We start from the raw sequence: 17,706 nt of genomic DNA, 5'->3' as shown, positions 1-17,706 counted from the left end.
CTCCCTGCTGCACCATTGCTCAAGCCACGTATTCATCTGAGCTATCCTGCGATTCCTACTCTGACTAGCACGTGGCACTGGTAGCAATCCCGAGATTACTACTTTTGAGGTCCTACTTTTTAATTTAGCTCCTAGCTCCTTAAATTCATTTCGTAGGAACTCATCCCTTTTTTTACCTATGTCATTGGTACCAACGTGCACCACGACAACTGGCTGTTCTCCCTCCATTTTTAGAATGTCCTGCACCCGCTCCGAGACATCCTTGACCCTTGCACCAGGGAGGCAACATACCATCCTGGAGTCTCGGTTGCGGCCGCAGAAACGCCTATCTATTCCCCATACAATTGAATCCCCTATCACTATCGCTCGCCCACTCTTTTTCCTGCCCTCCTGTGCAACAGAGCCAGCCACAGTGCCATGAACTTGGCTGCTGCTGCCCTCTCCTGATGAGTCATCCCCCTCAACAGCACTCAAAGCAGTGTATCTGTTTTGCAGTGGGATGACCACAGGGGACCCCTGCACTACCTTCCTTGCACTACTCTTCCTGCTAGTCTTCCATTCCCTATCTGGCTGTGGACCCTTCTCCTGCGGTAAGACCAACTCGCTACACGTGATACTCACGTCATTCTCAGCATCGTGGATGCTCCAGAGTGAATCCACCTTCAGCTCCAACTCCGCAATGCGGACCGTCAGTAGCCGGAGGTGGACACACTTCCCGCACACGTAGTCGTCAGGGACACTGGTGTTGTCCCCGTGTTCCCACATGGTACAGGAGGAGCATATCACGTGACCGAACTGTCCTGCCATGACTTAACCCTTAGATACACTTAAATTGCCGACACCAATGTTAAAAGTTACTGATTAATAAAGAAAAAGAAAAACTACTCACCAATCAGCAGCCAATCACTTACCACGTTGGCTGTGACGTCACCTTTTGATTTCTTTCTACTTCTTTTTTGACTTCTCTCAGCTGGAGCTGCACAAGTACGCCTCTCTCGACTCCCCGGAATGCTGAGCCTTTTATAGGCCGCTGCCTCTCTCGACTCCCGCCTCTCTCGACTCTCCCCGGAGTGCTGAGCCTTTTATAGGCCGCTGCCTCTCTGGACTCCCGCCTCTCTCGATGCTCCCCGGACTGCTGAGCCTTTTGTAGGCCGCTGCCTCTCTCGACTCCCGCCTCTCTCGACGCTCCCCGGACTGCTGAGCCTTTTATAGGCCGCTGCCTCTCTGGACTCCCGCCTCTCTCGATGCTCCCCGGACTGCTGAGCCTTTTATAGGCCGCTGCCTCTCGACTCCCGCCTCGCTCGACGCTCCCCGGACTGCTGACCCTTTTATAGGCCGCTGCCTCTCTGGACTCCCGCCTCTCTTGATGCTCCCCGGACTGCTGAGCCTTTTATAGGCCGCTGCCTCTCTCGACGCTCCCTGGACTGCTGAGCCTTTTATGGGCCGCTGCCTCTCTCGACTCCCGCCTCTCTCGACGCTCCCCGGACTGCTGAGCCTTTTATAGGCCGCTGCCTCTCTCGACTCCCGCCTCTCTCGACGCTCCCCAGACTGCTGAGCCTTTTATAGGCCGCTGCCTCTCTCGACTCCCGCCTCCCTCGACGCTCCCCGGACTGCTGAGCCTTTTATAGGCCGCTGCCTCTCTCGACTCCCGCCTCTCTCGACGCTCCCCGGACTGCTGAGCCTTTTATAGGCTGCTGCCACTCTGGACTCCCGCCTCTCTCGACGCTCCCCGGACTGCTGAGCCTTTTATAGGCCGCTGCCTCTCTCGACTCCTGTCTCTCTCGACGCTCCCCGGACTGCTGAGCCTTTTGTAAGCCGCTGCCTCTCTCGACTCCCGCCTCTCTCGACGCTCCCCGGACTGCTGAGCTTTTTATAGGCCGCTGCCTCTCTCGACTCCCGCCTCTCTCCGGTTCTAGTGTAATATAAACAGGGACAGGGTGTAGTGTAATATAAACAGAGACAGGGTCTAGACAGGGTCTAGTGTAATATAAACAGAGACAGGGTCAAGTGTAATATAAACAGAGACAGGGTCTAGTGTAATATAAACAGAGACAGGGTCTAGTGTAATATAAACAGAGACAGGGTCTAGTGTAATATAAACAGAGACAGGGTCTAGGGTAATATAAAGAGAGACAGGGTCTAGGGTAATATAAAGAGAGACCGGGTCTAGTGTAATATAAACAGGGACAGGGTGTAGTGTAATATAAACAGAGAAAGGGCCCAGTGTAATATAAAGAGAGACAGGGTGTAGTGTAATATAAACAGTGACAGGGTGTAGTGTAATATAAACAGAGACAGGGTGTAGTGTAATATAAACAGAGACAGGGTCTAGTGTAATATAAACAGAGACAGAGTCTAGTGTAATATAAACAGAGACAGGGTCTAGTGCAATATAAACAGAGACAGGGTCTAGTGTAATATAAAGAGAGACAGGGCCAAGTGTAATATAAACAGAGACAGGGTCTAGCGTAATATAAACAGAGACAGGGCCCAGTGTAATATAAACAGAGACAGGGTCCAGTGTAATATAATCAGAGACAGGGTCCAGTGTAATATAAACAGTGTCCGGGCCCAGTATAATATAAAGAGAGACAGGGTCCAGTGTAATATAAACAGAGACAGTGTCCAGTGTAATATAAACAGAGACAGGGTCCAGTGTAATATAAAGAGAGGCAGGGTCCAGTGTAATATAAACAGAGACAGGGTGCAGTGTAATATAAACAGAGACAGGGTGCAGTGTAATATAAACAGAGACAGGGTCTAGTGTAATATAAACAGAGACAGAGTCTAGTGTAATATAAACAGAGACAGGGTCTAGTGCAATATAAACAGAGACAGGGTCTAGTGTAATATAAAGAGAGACAGGGCCAAGTGTAATATAAACAGAGACAGGGTGCAGTGTAATATAAACAGTGTCAGGGCCCAGTGTAATATAAACAGAGGCAGGGCCCAGTGTAATATACACAGAGACAGGGCCCAGTGTAATATAAACTGAGACAGGGTCCAGTGTAATATAAACAGAGACAGGGTCCAGTGTAATATAAACAGAGACAGAGCCCAGTGTAATATAAACAGAGACAGGGCCCAGTGTAATATAAACAGAGACAGGGCCCAGTGTAATATAAACAGAGACAGGGCCCAGTGTAATATTAACAGAGACAGGGTGTAGTGTAATTTAAACAGTGTCAGGGTCTAGTGTAATATAAACTGAGACAGGGCCCAGTGTAATATAAACAGAGACAGGGCCAGTGTAATATAATCAGAGACAGGGCTCAGTGTAATATAAACAGTGCCAGCGTGTAGTGTAATATAAACAGTGTCAGGGCTCAGTGTAATATAAACAGAGACAGGGTCAAATGTAATATAAACAGAGACGGGGTCCAGTGTAATATAAACATGGTCAGGGCTCAGTGTAATATAAACAGAGACAGGGTCCAGTGTAATATAAACAGAGACAGGGTATGGTGCATTAATAACTGACACAAAGCCTAGTTTTACACTAGAAACAAGTCATCAACATTGAAATAATTTTTTGGCAATAATAATTGAAAGAGGTGATAGTGTCACACTAACAGAAGCCTTTATCACTTTAACAATACCAGAAACATTCTCTATAGAATACAACAGAGACACGATCTACAGTTATAATAATAGAGGTGTGCACTCGAACTGGAACTACAGGGGCAGGTTATTTTCAGGTCTAGTGCAACAATTCCAGAGGCAGGGTCCGGAGTAATAACAGCAAATGCATGGCCCACTGTGAGAGTAACAAAGACAGTGTTTGATCCAATAATAACAGAGGCAGACTCTAGTGTAATACTGAACACAATGCTGGATCTAGTGTGATGGTCACACAGGCAGTGTCTCGTGCAACAAAACAAAGATTGGGTTTCCTCTAATAGTGTGTGCAAGTCAGGGCCTATTGCTTTAACCTCATTCACCCATCCCCCTGTGCTCACTGACCTACATTGGCTCCCGGTTAAGCAACGCCTCGATTTTAAAATCTAATCTTTGGTTTCAAAACTCTCCATGGCCTCGCCCCTCCCTATCTCTGTAAACTCTTACAGCCCCACCACCCTCCGAGTTTCTGCACTCCTCCAAATCTGTCCTTGCCCATTCCTGATTTTAATCGCCCCACCATTGGTGGCCTTGTCTTCAGCTGCCGAAGCTCTAAGCTCTGGAAATCCCCCTAACCCTCCACCTCCTCTTTCAAGGTTCTTTTTAAAAACTACCTCTTCAATCACCCTTTTGGGAATCTGTCCTGATATCTTTCTCTGTGGCTCTGTGTCAAAAATGTTTGCTTATTGATATCGATCGTGTTAAGCACCGTGAGATGTTTCCTTGCATTAAAGGCCCTATATTAATGTAAGTTCTGGTTGCTTTCTTGTTGTAACAAATGCTTTGCCGAATGTCTGATAACAGAGTCAAGGCCCACTGCAGTATGAATGTGTGAGTCAGTGTAATAACACCGGCACGGTCTAGTGTAACGGGAACAGGGAACAGACCCTGTCAGCCTTGGCTCAGTGGTAGCACTCTCGGCCGAGTGAGGATTCAATTCCCAATCCAGAGCCCGAGCACATCATCTAGGCCCAGACTCCAGGTGTCAGTACAGAGGGAGTGCTGCGCTGTCAGAGGTGCCGTGTTTCAGATGAGACATTAAACAGTCGGTAACAGGACATCAATTAGAAACAAATACTCAACTGTGCGTTTGAAACAAAGCTGACCTGTTTTTTTATTTGTCCATGGGACATGGGATATGGGTGTCGCTGGCAAGGCCAGCTCTGGGCCAATAGGAAGAGCGAGGGGCGGGGCTGGAGGACCGAGCGGGCGGTTGGTCCTCCAACCAATCGGAGTGAGCGAGGGGCGGGGCCTCCTCAGAATCCAGGGAATTTTGGTAAATTACAACCAATGCATCCACAATCCCCGCAGCTACTTCTCTTAAGACCCTTGGATGTAATCCATCAGGTCCAGGGGATTTATCTGTCTTCAGTCCCATTATCTTACTGAGTACCACCTCCTTCGTGATTGTAATTGTGTTACGTTCCTCCCCCAGCCTCTTGACTATCCACTATCGGAATATTGTTAGTTTCCTCTACCCATGTCATTGGTCCCGATGTGACCACAACCTCTGGTTGCTCACCCTCTCCCTCCAGAATGCCCTGCAGCCGCTCAGTGACATCCTTGACTCTGGCACCAGGGAGGCAACATACCATCCTGGAGTCACGTCTGTGGCCGCAGAAACGCCTGTCTGCTCCCCGACTATTGAATCCCCTATCACTATAGATCTTCCATTCTTCTTCCTCCCCCCCGTGCAGCTGAGACACCCGTGGTGCCGTGGATTTGGCTCTGGCTGCACTCCCCAGAGCCACCATCGCCCTCACCGGTACTCAGAACAGAGAACCGGTTGGAGAGCGAGATGGACTCAGGGGACTCCTGCACTACCTGCCTAGTCCTCCTCTTCTGTCCAGTGGTCACCCAATCCCTATCTGCCTGCACATTCTTAAGCTGCAGGGTGACCACCTCTAGAAACGTGAGATCCCCGTAGCTCTCAGTCTCATGGATGCACCGCAGTGACTCCAGCCGCCGCTCAAGCTCCAAAACGCGGAGCTGGAGTTGGTGCAGCTGGAGACACCTCCTGCACATGTGGTCGTCCCGGCTGTGTGAAGCTTCCAGGATTTCCCACATGCCACAGGACTGAGCTGTCCTGTCATCCCTCGAGTTACACTCGCAACTATCAAGTAGAACTAAACTCTAAACCTTAGAGAAATACACCCAGCAACTACTCAGCAATCCGCTGATTTAATTAACTGGCTCTCCTGAGATAATAAAGTTCACATATATTTACTGGCAGACCGACTTACAACAATGCCAAAGGTTTCCTACTGAAAAGCAAAAGAAAAAGATTTACCAATCCACCAGCCAATCACTGACCCGCTGGGCTGTGACCCAGCACCAGCTGGTTCCTCCCGGAACGCCCTCCCCACCCCTCCTCCCCCCACTCCTCCCGGACCGCCCCTCCTCCCCCCCCCGCCTCCCGGACCGCCCCTCCTCCCACTGCCCCTCCTCTCCCTCCCCTCCTCCCCCCCTCCCCTCCTCCCCCTCCCCCCTCCCCTCCTCCCCCCCCTCCCCTCCTCCTCCCCCCTCCCCCCCCTCCCCTTCTCCCCACCCTCCCCTCCTCCCCTCCTCCCCTCCCCGAACGCCCTCCCCCTCCTCCCGGACCGCCCCATCTCCACTCTCCCCCGACGGCCCCTCTGCCCCCACCCCCCATAGACGACCCCTCTACCCCATCTCCTCCCCAGATAGGCCCTCCCCCCCAGGCGGCCCCGACGACCCCCAGACAGCCCCACCCGCCCCTCCCCCAGACGGCCCCACCGCCCCCTCCCCCTGACGGCCCCGACTTAATGAAAGCCTGTAGGCCGTTGAGACGCTGTGAAGGTGCCGGTGAGCTGCTGGATTGTTCTGCATTTTGCCTGAACAGAAAATAATTGAACATTTATCCCAGTTTAATCTTTGCTATTATGAAATGTTTGTGTATTTTAATGTGGCTCATGTCCTTGCTGATGTCGGCTGTAATTGTGCAGAAAGGGGATGTGTGAAGTGATGGTGTTTGTATGGAGATGTGAAACAAGGAAACGGTATCTGTGTGTTAGAGTGACACAGCCCTGTGGTCACAGTCAGAACCATGCACCGATATCCTTGTGGTTATGGTTTGAGCAGGGTCAGATCAGGAATGTAGCAAACCAGTTCAGTATAAATATCAATAGTCTATCCGCAGCTTGTTAGACACACCTGGGGAGAGGAGCCCTGGGAACCCACTCCATTATCCCTGTTCTCTGGATCCGGTAACTAGACTGTCTGTATGTTTTGCAGTGCTGTTGATAACGTCAGTAAAAGTCAATCTGTTGTTCTGAGCTTGATTATCTGGTGTCTGAAACCACAAGACTCAATATTTATTGTCAACAGGATGAACTAGTGAATACATCACGACCCAATACTCCAGCTCTATATTCACAGGAGAAAGTTGGTCATCTAACTCCTCGAGTGGGCAGAATAGAGAAAGATACTGACTCTCAGAACATCTCGAATCTGTTGTAAATAGCGTTCAAATCCTGACCGGTTCCAATTGTCAGTTTCCATGACAGTGAAGGCAATTCAAGACACGAAGGGACAAGGGGTGGGGGGTGTAATGTGGGAAATGCAGCAGCCAATTTGTGCACAGCAGGATCCCACAAACAGCCATGCAATGATGACAAGACAATCCGTTCTCAGTGATGTAATTTCAGGGATACACATTACCCAGGACACTGGGGTGAACTCTGCCTGTTATTCCTCTGAATCGTGGCCGTGGGATCTTTTACATCCAACTAAAAATCGAGACAGGGCATCGGTTTAATGTCTCATCTGAAAGACGGCACCTCTGACAGTGCAGCACTCCCTCTGTACTGGCACCTGGAGTCTGGGCCTAGATGATGTGCTCGGGCTCTGGATTGGGAATTGAACCCTCACTCGGCCGAGAGTGCTACCACTGAGCCAAGGCTGACAGGGTCTGTTCCCTGTTCCCGTTACACTGGACCGTGCCGGTGTTATTACACTGACCCACACATTCATACTGCAGTGGGCCTTGACTCTGTTATCAGACTTTCGGCAAAGCATTTGTTACAAGAAAACAACCAGAACTTACATTAATATAGCGCCTTTAATGCAATGAAACATCTCACGGTGCTTAACACGATCGATATCAATAAGAAAAAATTTTTGACACAGAGCCACAGAGAAAGATATCAGGACAGATTCACACAAGGTTGATTTGAAGAGGTAGTTTTTAAAAAGAACCTTGAACGAGGAGGTGGAGGTTTAGGGGGGAATTGCAGATCTGAGAGCTTCGACAGCTGAAGACACGGCCACCAATGGTGGAGCGATTAAAATCAGGGATGGGCAAGGACAGATTTGGAGGAGTGCAGAAACTCGGAGGACGGTGGGGCTGTAAGAGTTTACAGAGATAGGGAGGTGCGAGGCCAGGGAGAGTTTTGAAACCAAAGATTAGAATTTTAAAATCGAGGCGTTGCTTAACCAGGAGCCAATGTAGGTCAGTGAGCACAGGGGGATGGGTGAATGAGGTTATAGCAATAGGCCCTGACTTGCACACACTATTAGAGGAGACCCAATCTTTGTTTTGTTGCACTGGACACTGCCTGTGTGACCATCACACTTGATCCAGCATTGTGTCCAGTATTACACTCGAGTCTGCCTCTGTTATTATTGGATCAAACACTGTCTTTGTTACTCTCACAGTGGACCATGCATTTGCTGTTGTTACTCCGGACCCTGTCTCTGGAATTGTTACACTTGAACTTAAAATAACCTGCCCCTGTAGTTCCAGTTCTAGTGCACACCTCTATTATTATAACTGTAGATCGTGTCTCTGTTGTATTCTATAGAGTGTGTTTCTGGTATTGTTAAAGTGTTAAAGGCTTCTTTTAGAGGGGATTGTGTCACACTTTGTTATTATTGCAAAAACGCTGTTTCAATTATTAAATACTTGTTTACAGTGTAAAACTAGGCCTTGTCTCTGTTTGTAGTACGCCGGACCCTGTCTCCATTTGTATTACGCCGGACCCTGTCTCTGTTTGTATTACGCTGGACCCTGTCTCCGTTTGTATTAAGCTGGACCCTGTCTCGGTTTGCATTACGCTGGACCCTGTCTCCGTTTGTATTACGCCGGACCCTGTCTCTGTTTGTATTACGCCGGACCCAATCTCCGTTTGTATTAGGCCGGACCCTTTCTCCATTTGTATTACGCTGGACCCTGTCTCCGTTTGTATTACGCCACACCCTGTCTCCGTTTGTATTACGCCGGACCCTATCTCCGTTTGTATTAGGCCGGACCCAATATCCGTTTGTATTAGGCCGGACCCAATCTCCGTTTGTATTAGGCCGGACCCTTTCTCCGTTTGTATTGCGCCGGACCCTGTCTCCATTTGTGTTATGCCGGACCCTGGGTCTTTTGTGCTGCCCAATAGCATGAGCCCAGGCTGAGCCAATAGCGTATGCCCAGACTGGAACCGGGAGTGCAAACACTGGGCCTGCGGGCTGTGATTCAGGGCCTGGGACCGAGCCCCGGTGTGTGTGTAACGGATGGTGCAGAGTGTTGTCTCTCGAGCCTGGGCCCGCGCTCGGGCTGCGTGACCTCCCCCCCGGGGTTTATTAACGCAGGGAACTATTTGTTTTGCACTTTTCTGATGGACAGGCGACAAGCCCCGCCCCCTCTAAGCCCGAATCATTTCATGCAGGTGGTGCCGAGAAACAGGACTGGGGTAAGGCACTTCGGCTGGGGGAGGCATATACTGGGACTGGGTTAAGGCACTTCAGCTGGGGGAGGCATATACTGGGACTGGGGTAAGGCACTTCAGCTGGGGGAGGCATATGCTGGGACTGGGGTAAGGCACTTCGGCTGGGGGAGGCATATACTGGGACTGTGGTAAGGCACTTCAGCTGGGGGAGGCATATACTGGGACTGGGGTAAGGCACTTCAGCTGGGGGAGACATATACTGGGACTGGGGTAAGGCACTTCGGCTGGGGGAGGCATATACTGGGACTGTGGTAAGGCACTTCAGCTCGGGGATTCATGCACTGGGAGTGTGGTAAGGCACTTCGGCTTGGGTAGGCATGTTTGAGCATGGGGTTTCGGAGCTTGAGCAGCAGCGAGTGTCACTGCATCCGCGAGGCTGAGAGCTACCTTTCAGGGGGTCGTCACCTCGCAGCATAAGAGTGTGCAGGTAGAGAGGGAATGGTTGACTGCCCAGACAGATATGGAGGACCAGGCAGGTAGTGCAGGACACCTCTCAGTGCATCTCACTCTCTATACTGGTGGTTCCTCAGGGAGTACAGTCAGAGCCAAGTCCAATGCATCATGGGTGGCTCAACTGTAAAGGGGGGGGGCAGTGGGAAGGGGAAGGTCAGCGATACAGAGGGGTGTCGGGCTAGAGAGATAGAGTGGGGTGTAGGTGCTGGAGAAGGTTAGAGCGATAGGGAGGGTGTAAAAGCTGGAAGAGGTTACAGAGGGGGAGGGGTCTAGTGCTGGAGGAGGTTACAGAGGGGGAAGGGTCTAGTGCTGGAGGAGGTTACAAATGGGAGGATTGTAGTGCTAGAGGGGGTTACAGAGATAGGGAAAGGTGTAGGACCTGCAGGAGGTTAGAGATATGGTGGGGTTTAGGGCTGGAGGAGATTACAGAGATAGGGAGGGATGTAGGGGCTGGAGGTTACAGGGTTAGGGAGGGGTTTCGGGCTGGAGAAGGTTTTAGAGATCAGGATGAGTGTAAGGGCTGGAGGAGGTTAGAGAGAGAGAGATGTTTGTAGGGTCTGGAGGAGATTACAGAGATAGGGAGGGTTGTAGGGCTGCAGCTGATTACAGAGATAGGGAGGTGTGCAGTGCTGGATGAGTTTACAGAGATAGGAAGGGGCTGGAGGAGATTGCAGAGATAGGGAAGGTTCTGGTATTGGATGTGGTTATGGAGATAGGGAGGGGTGGAGGGCTGGAGGAGATTGCAGATATAGGGAAGGGTGTAGGGGCTGTAGGTTACAGAGTGAGGAAGGGGTGTAGGGGCTGGAGTAGCTTGCAGAGATTGGGAGGGTTGAAGGGGCTCGAGGAGGTTAGAGATAGGGAGGGGTATAGGGCTGGAGGAGTTTACAGATATAGGGAGAGGTGTAGGGCTGGAGGAGGTTACAGATATAGGGAGAGGTGTAGGGCTGGAGGAGGTTACAGACAAAGGGAGGGTTGTGCTGGAGGTGGTTACGGAGATAGGGAGGGGTGTAGGGGCTGGAGGAGGTTAGAGATCGGGACGGGTATCTGGTCTGGAGGCGGTTACAGAGATTGGGAGGGGTGTAGGGGCAGGAGGAGGTTACAGAGAAACGGAGGGGTGTAGGGGCTGGAGGAAATTAGAGATAGGGAAGGGGTCAGGGCTGGAGGCGGTTCGAGATAAGGAGGGGTGTAGGTTTGCAGGAAGTTGCAGAAATAAGCAGGTGCTGGAAGAGGTTGCAGAGATATGGAGGGGTGTAGGGGCTGGAGGAGGTTACAGAGATAGGGAGGGGTGTAGGGGTAGGAGGAAGTTAGAGATAGGGAAGGGTTCAGGGCTGGAGGAGGTTGCAGAGATAGGGATGGGTGTAGGGGCTGGTGGACGTTACAGACATAGGGATGGGTGTAGGGGCTGGAGGAGGTTAGAGATATGGAGGAGTGTAGGGCGGAGGAGGTTAGAGGGATATAGAGGAGTGTAGGGTTGGAGGAGCTTGCAGAGATAGGGAGGGTTGTCGGGGCTGGAGGTGGTTGCAGAGATTGGAACGTTGTAGGGGCTCGAGGAGGTTACAGATAGGGAGTGGTGTAGGGGCTGGAGGAGGTTTCACGGATAGGAAGAGGTGTAGTGCTGAAGGAGGTTACAGAGATAGGGAGGGGTGTAGGGGCTGGAGGTTACAGAGATAAGGAGGGGTGTAGGGTTGGAGGAGGTTACAGAGATAGGGAGGGTTTTAGGATATGGAGGAGGTTAGAGAGATGTGGAGGTGTGTTGAACTGCAGGAGGTTACAGATGGGGAGGGGTGTAGGGCAGGAGGAGATTGCAGAGATAGCGAAGGGTGTAGGGTCTGGAGGAAGTTACAGAGATAGGGAGGGGTGTAGGGGCTGGAGGAGGTTAGAGATAGGGACTGGAGGAGGTTAGAGAAATAGGGATGGGTCTAGAGTTGGAGGAGGTTACAGATAGGGAGAGATGTAGGGGATGGAGGAGGTTAGAGATAGGGAGGTATGTAGGTGCTGGAGTAGGTAGGAGAGACACCAAGGTGTGTAGTGCTGGAGGAGGTTACAGAGCGGGAGGGTTGTCGTGCTGGAGGAGGTTGCAGACGTAGGGAGGGATGTAGGGGCAGGGGGAGGTTAGAGAGATAGCAAGGGGTGTAGGGCTGGAGGAGGTTACAGAGATACGGAGGTGGATAGTGGCTGGATGGGGTTAGAGATAAGGAGGGGTGTAGGGGCTGGAGGGGTTTTAGAGATAAGGAGGGGTGTAGGGGCTGGAGGGGGGTTAGAGATAAGGAGGGGTGTAGGGGCTGTAGGGGGGTTAGAGATAAGGAGGGGGAAGGGGCTGGAGGAGGGTTAGAGAGATAGGGAGGGGTGTAGGGGCTGGAGGAGGTTACAGAGATACGGAGGTGGATAGTGGCTGGATGGGGTTAGAGATATGGAGGGGTGTAGGGGTTAGAGATATGGAGGGGTGTAGGGGTTAGAGATGTGGAGAGGTGTAGGGTTAGAGATATGGAGGGGTGTAGGGGTTAGAGATATGGAGGGGTGTAGGGGTTAGAGATATGGAGGAGTGTAGGGGCTGGAGGAGGGTTAGAGATACGGAGGTGGATAGTGGCTGGATGGGGTTCGAGATGTGGAGAGGTGTAGGGGCTGGAGGAGGGTTAGAGAGATAGGGAGGGGTGTAGGGGCTGGAGGAGGTTAAGAGAGATAGGGAGGGGTGTAGGGGCTGGAGGAGGTTTAGAGATTGGGAGGGATGCAGGGCAGGAGGAGTTTCGAGAGATTGGGAGCGGTGTAGGATCTGGAGGAGGTTACAGAGATAGGGAGGTGTGTAGGAGCTGGAGGAGGTTACAGAGATAGGGAGGGGCTTTGGCGCTGGAGGAGGTTTAGAGAGATAGGGAGGGGTGCAGGGCTGGAGGAGTTTACAGAGATGGGGAGGGGCTGGAGGAGGTTACAGAGATGGGGAAGGGAGGGGAAGGGAGTGGAGGGGAGGGGAGATTGAGGGATTTGAACACGAGGCTGAGAATTTTAAATCAGCGCCTCGCTGGGTCCGAGGAGGATGGGGGAGAAGTGCAGGAACACAACCCCCTCACTACCTACCCTGCACTAACCCCCATCATCTGTTAAATCACTGGGAGTTCCAGCGACACTCCTCCCACTCTCTCTTGGTATTTATCTACTCACTGCCTCACTCAAAGCTTATCTCTATTGACAGTCCGTGTGAGGGCCCTCGTTGTCCCAGAATTGCTCCCCGTGGACACCATTTGACCTTCCCCGTGCCTCCACCGCCCTCCTCCTGTTCCGTGACGGCCGACAAATTCAGGTTGTGTTCCAGTCAGCAAGCGAAAGATCAGGAGTGAGGGTGTATAAATTAAAACACGCGGTGGGCCAGAGGAAGGGGCTTGGGGGGTCGTGTCCTGCCCGCGGGCCATATGTTTGACACCCCTGAGCTACACTGTCAAACCCTGGAAGAATTTTCTATGTTTCAATGAGATCACCTCTCATTCTTCGAAACTGTAGAGAATATCGGCCTGGTCTACTCAATCTCTGCTCACAGGACAATCCCCCCATCCCAGGATTCAGTCTGGTGAACCTTCGTTAACATCCTCAATGGTAAGTACATCCTTCCTTAGGTAAACAGCCAAACTGCACACAATACTCCAGGTGTCGTCTCACCAAGGCCCGATATAATTGCAGTAAGATGTCTGGGAACAAGTTATTATTTAAATGGAGAAAGATTACAAAATGCTGCAGTACAGTGGGACCTGGGGTCACTTGTGTATGAAGCACAAAAAGATTGTATGCAGGGACAGCAAGTGATCAGGAAGGCCAATGATATCTTGGCCTTTATTGCAAAGGGGATGGAGTATAAAAGCAGGGAAGTCTTGCTACAGCTATATAAGGTATTAGTGAGGCCACACCTGGAATACTGCATGCAGTTTTGGTTTCAATATTTACGAAAGAATTTACTTGCTTCGGAGCCCGTTCAGAGAAGGTTCACTTGGTTGATTCTGGGGATGAGGGGGTTGACTTATGAGGAAAGGCTGAGTAGTTTGGGCCTCTACTTATTGAAATTCAGAAGAATGAGAGGTGATCTTATCGAAATGTATAAGATTATGAGGGTGCTTGACAAGGTGGATGGAGAGAGGATGTTTCCACTGATGGGGGAGACTCGAACTAGAGGGCATGATCTTAGAATAAGGGCCACCCATTTAAAGCAAAGATGAGGAGGAATTTCTTCTGAGGGTTATAAATCTGTGGAACTCACTGCATCAGAGAGCTGTGGAAGCTGGACATCAAATAAATTTAAGACAGAAATAGACAGTTTCTTAAAGGATAAGGGGATAAGCGGTTATGGGGAGTGGGCGGGTAAGTGGAGCGGAGTACATGATCAGATCAGCCATGATCTTATTGAATGGCGGAGCAGGCTCGAGAGGCCGTACGGCCTACTCCTGTTCCTATTTCTTATGTTCTTTACTCTTATCCTCAAATCCTCTTGTAATAAAAGGCTGACATACCATTTGGTTTCTTCATTGCTCGCTGTACCTGCATATTAACTTTCAGTGATTCGTGTACAAGGACACCAAGGTCACTCTAAACACCAACATTTCCCAATCTCTCACCATTTCCAGTTGCTGTTTCCAGTCCACTTTGGCTAAATCACATCTCAGCTTAGTAAAATTGGCTTTTCCCCAATTGAGAACTTTTATTCCTGGTCTATCTTTGTCCTTTTCCATAACTATCCTAAATCGAACTGAATTACGATCACGAGCACCAAAATGCTGTCGCATCGATACTCCTTCCACCTGCCCAGCTTCAGTCCCTAGTACTAAGTCCAGAACTTCCCCCTCTCTTGTTGGGCTTGCTACGTACTGGCTAAAAAGTTCTGCTGGTTGCTGACCCCTCTGTGAAGGGAAATAGGTCTTTCCTATCCACTCTATGTGGGCCCCACATAATTTTATACACCTCATTAAGGTCTCCTCTCAGTCTCCTCCGTTCCAAAGAAATCAAACTATTAAGAGGGTTGGTGGGCTGGAGGAGGTTACAGAAATAGAGAAGGGCGAGACCCTGGAGAGATTTGAACAAGAGGATGAATATTTTAAAGGCTGATGCCACCAGCCATCTCGCCCAGCACAAAATGTAACTCACTACCAACAGGAAGGATGTTACTTTAACTGCTAAAGATGTATAATGCGGGGAAATCAATCTCTGCCCCTTTAACTAACAGCGACATCGAAAGAGGGAAATGAATGACATTTAAATACCTGGTCCACTTGGCACTGAAGTGTCTGAAACTCATAAAAGGAACTCATAAATAGAAATAAAATACTGACAAATGTTAAACTGTTTTGTTGACAAATGAAATCTCGATTTAACTTTAAAAGATGAATAGTTTAACAGGGATTCACACAGACTCACCTGACAAGCTGACTCAGGATCCACCCCTCAAGCACCGCGATTTGTTGCAGAACACGCTGCTCCCTGGGCCCTCCGGCCTATGCCCTCTCTCCCTGTTGGTTCCCAGGGCAATCAATCACCACTCGCCAACATTACGCTGCCACAATAAGTTGAGGGGCTCGGAGGAAGAAATAAAATGAGGCCGTGAATCTGAGTTAAGAAATAAAATTAGAAAAGCATGATTAAATAAACAAGGAGAGGCAATATAAATTAAAGGGTATAATCCTAAAGGGAATGCATGAAAAGTGAGACCTGCGGGTATATGTGCACAAATCACTGAAGGTGACAGGACAGGTTGCGAAAGCAGGTAAAAAGGCTTACAGGATCCTGGGCATCACAGAGTACAAAAGCAAGGAGGTTATGATGAACATTTTCAAACATTGGTTCGGTCTCAACTGGAACATTGTGTCCAATTCTGGGCACCGCAGATTAGGATGTGAAGGCCTGAGAGTGGGTGCAGAAAAGATTGACAAGAATGATTCACGAGATGAGGGACTTCAGTTCCATGGATTGACTAGCGAAGCTGGGGTTGTTCTCCTTGGAGCAGAGAAGGTTGAGAGAAGAATTGATAGAAGTGTTCAAAGTCATGAGGGGTCCGGACAGATAAGATAGAGAGATACTGTTCCCATTGGTGGAGGGGTCGAGAACCAGAGGAGATGGATTTAAGGTGAATAGCAAAATAACCAAAGGTGACATCAAAAAAATCCATTTTACGCAGTGAGTGGTTAGGATCCGGTAAAGCACAGCCTGAAAGGGTGGTGGAGGCAGACTCAAACACAGCTTTCAAAAAAAAAGGAAGTTGAATCTGAAAAAAAACATTTTGCAGGGCCGGGGGAAAGGGAGGAGAGTAGGCAAGGGCTCTACGGGCCGAATGGCCTACCGTGCTGTAACCATTCTGTGAGCAGAACCACTCTGTTCCCTGACTCAATCTAAAGCCTTCCTGATTGTGAGCACCTCTGTTAAACCTGCCCTGCACCTTCACTGCTCCAAGGAGAACCACCCCAGATGCTGCAGCCATCATCTTATTGAGTGGTGGCAGGCTCGAGGGGCCAAAGGGCCGATTCATCTCCTATTTCTGATGTTCTCATGTATTCATGTCACTGGTCCCCATCCTGCACCTGCTCCCTGCAGTAAGATGGCCGCCGCGCATGCTCCCTGCCCTGCAGCTGGACAATGGCAAGCATTGTGACATCGAGGAAGCCCCGCCCCTGTTGCTCCCTGCTCCCCGTAGCGGGTGGACCCATGCTGCCCAAAGCTGGCGGCCGAACTCCCGGCAAACCCCGACAGTAACCAAGGCCCGTCCCCGCCCGAAGGTGCCCCACAGCCGCCACCCAAATCTCATCACCCGCGCGTGACCGTGAGTCTGTGAGTCCTCAGGGAGGCTGGGTGCACTGCCCGGGCTTATCATCCATCCTCCACGGCTTGGGGGGGGCAAATCGTCGTCCGTCTGCAGCTAACCTCCCACAATAGGCTGCCACACACCTGCGCACAACTCCGCCCCGCCTCACCTGGGCCCCGTGCTCAAAGGCTGCGAGTGGAGCCCACTAACAAACCACCCAACCGCCCGCCCGCCTGCAACACTCATCCCGCAGCCAATGGCGAGGCGGCGCGGGGCACCAGCTCACCCAGCGCGCTGCTCTGCGCCAATCAGTGGCGGGGGGCGGGGCTCCGGCACCACTCAATCACTGGTCGCTGAAGGTGCTGACTCTGGCTGGATTCAGTTCTGCACTCACTGGTTCCCCTCCCCTGAAGGTGCTGACTGTTGCTGGGTTCAGTTCTACACTCACTTGTTCCTTTCCCCTGAAGGTGCTGACTCTGGCTGGGTTCAGTTCTACACTCACTGGTTCCCCTCCCCTGAAGGTACTGACTCTGGCTCGGTTCAGTTCTACACTCACTTGTTCCCCTCCCCTGAACGTACTGACTCTGGCTGGGTTCAGTTCTGCACTCACTAGTTCCCCTCCCCTGAAGGTGCTGACTCTGGCTGGGTTCAGTTCTACACTCACTGGTTCCCCTCACGTGAAGGTACTGACTCTGGCTGGGTTCAGTTCTACACTCACTGGTTCCCCTCCCCTGAAGGTACTGACTCTGGCTGGGTTCAGTTCTACATTCACTGGTTCCCTTCCCCTGAAGGTACTGACTCTGGCTGGGTTCAGTTCTACATTCACTGGTTCCCCTCCCCTGAAGGTGCTGACTCTGGCTGGGTTCAGTTCTACATTCACTGGTTCCCCTCCCCTGAAGGTGCTGACTCTGGCTGGGTTCAGTTCTACACTCACTGGTTCCCCTCCCCTGAAGGTACTGACTCTGGCTGGGTTCAATTCTACACTCACTGGTTCCCCTCCCCTGAAGGTACTGAATCTGGCTGGGTTCAGTTCTACATTCACTGGTTCCCCTCCCCTGAAGGTACTGACTCTGGCTGGGTTCAGTTCTACATTCACTGGTTCCCCTCCCCTGAAGGTACTTACTCTGGCTGGGTTCA

Source organism: Pristiophorus japonicus, chromosome 23 (genome assembly GCF_044704955.1).
Source record: "Pristiophorus japonicus isolate sPriJap1 chromosome 23, sPriJap1.hap1, whole genome shotgun sequence".
Taxonomy (NCBI): Eukaryota; Metazoa; Chordata; class Chondrichthyes; family Pristiophoridae; genus Pristiophorus; species Pristiophorus japonicus.
The sequence above is the reverse complement of the archived record's forward strand: the minus strand, read 5'-3'. Positions refer to the sequence as shown.